This window comes from Dendroctonus ponderosae, unplaced genomic scaffold (genome assembly GCF_020466585.1).
Source record: "Dendroctonus ponderosae isolate FM_Combo_2020 unplaced genomic scaffold, Dpon_F_20191213v2 Dpon_F_20191213_3, whole genome shotgun sequence".
Classification (NCBI taxonomy): Eukaryota; Metazoa; Arthropoda; class Insecta; order Coleoptera; family Curculionidae; genus Dendroctonus; species Dendroctonus ponderosae.
In genome coordinates, this window is record NW_026018508.1 from 6,508,331 (window position 1) to 6,509,401 (window position 1,071).

Below are 1,071 nucleotides of genomic sequence, written 5' to 3' on the forward strand. Positions count from 1 at the left end.
AAATTCGTTTGAAACGACCTTTTCTAATGAAGAAGTGATCGACATGGTCAAAGTATCAGGGTTTTGCTAATACAACTTGCGTGAAAGCGTACGCGTTTACGTGGCGCATATTTGCAGTTAATGTCTAACATTGTTAAGTGGCAAGAAAACAGACATATTTTTTGCGCAAAAACTATGGATGCTACATGATTTCACAAAGAGCACAAAATTGTATGATTAGTGCATCAGCCAAAAAATGAGTTGTTTCCATCCACCAAATAAAAAGTTCTGGTAGTTTTTGTACCACGATACTCAAGAATTCACCACTAGTCCAAAACGGCTGAACTCGATTGTTTCATCAAAATATGAGTCTTACATAAGAACAAATTCACAGCGAATTTTCCCGATATTTCAAAAAAGCTAAATTTTTTGAAGAACTTTGACCATCAATAGCAGAGGAGCCAGACATTTTTTGTTAATAAAAGTTAGGTCAGATCGTCTTCTTTTGATGCAAAGAATATTGCAGTATCCTTTTGATCATGTGCTTACGAGACACCCTGTATAACTCGTTTTGCTTTTAGTTTAGTTAGGGTTTAGGGCTTCGTTAAAAATTTAGGTCCTTAAAAGGGTTCCGTCACCAAAAAAGTTTGGGACCCGCTGTGTTTATTAATCTGACTCGCATAATTCCGCAATTATTTACTGACGCGTGAAATGTAAATCAATTTTAAAACAGATATTCTTCACGTTTTAACCGATAATTTTTTCACAAAAAATAAAAAGGAGTCGATAAAGGCTAACGTTTCCTTATCCAAACCGAAAATTTTCTTTTCCGTTTCTAATAATTCCTCATGCTTCCGCATACTTACCCCTTGGTACCTCTCCGAGCGGTTTTTTCAACGATTTTTGTTCATATTTTTGCTCAAATCTGGTCCCGTTCAGCAGTTTGTAAAAACAGCTTTTTAGAATGTCGACGGCGAAATTAATAATAAATTTAAATTTTTTTATCTTAATCTTAAAAAATACATTATTACATATATAATATTGAAAATTAGAGTGAAAATGGAATTATTGTGTTCTCATTAACATAAAATA

At 33.4% G+C, this 1,071-nt stretch overlaps 1 protein-coding gene across 1 annotated transcript in view; it reads right to left on the reverse strand.

Annotated features, from left to right (window-relative positions):
* The window catches only part of LOC125502336 (DNA topoisomerase 1-like), a 7,305-nt gene that overhangs the window by 5,308 nt on the left and 926 nt on the right, over nucleotides 1–1,071 (reverse strand). The window lies entirely within an intron of this gene.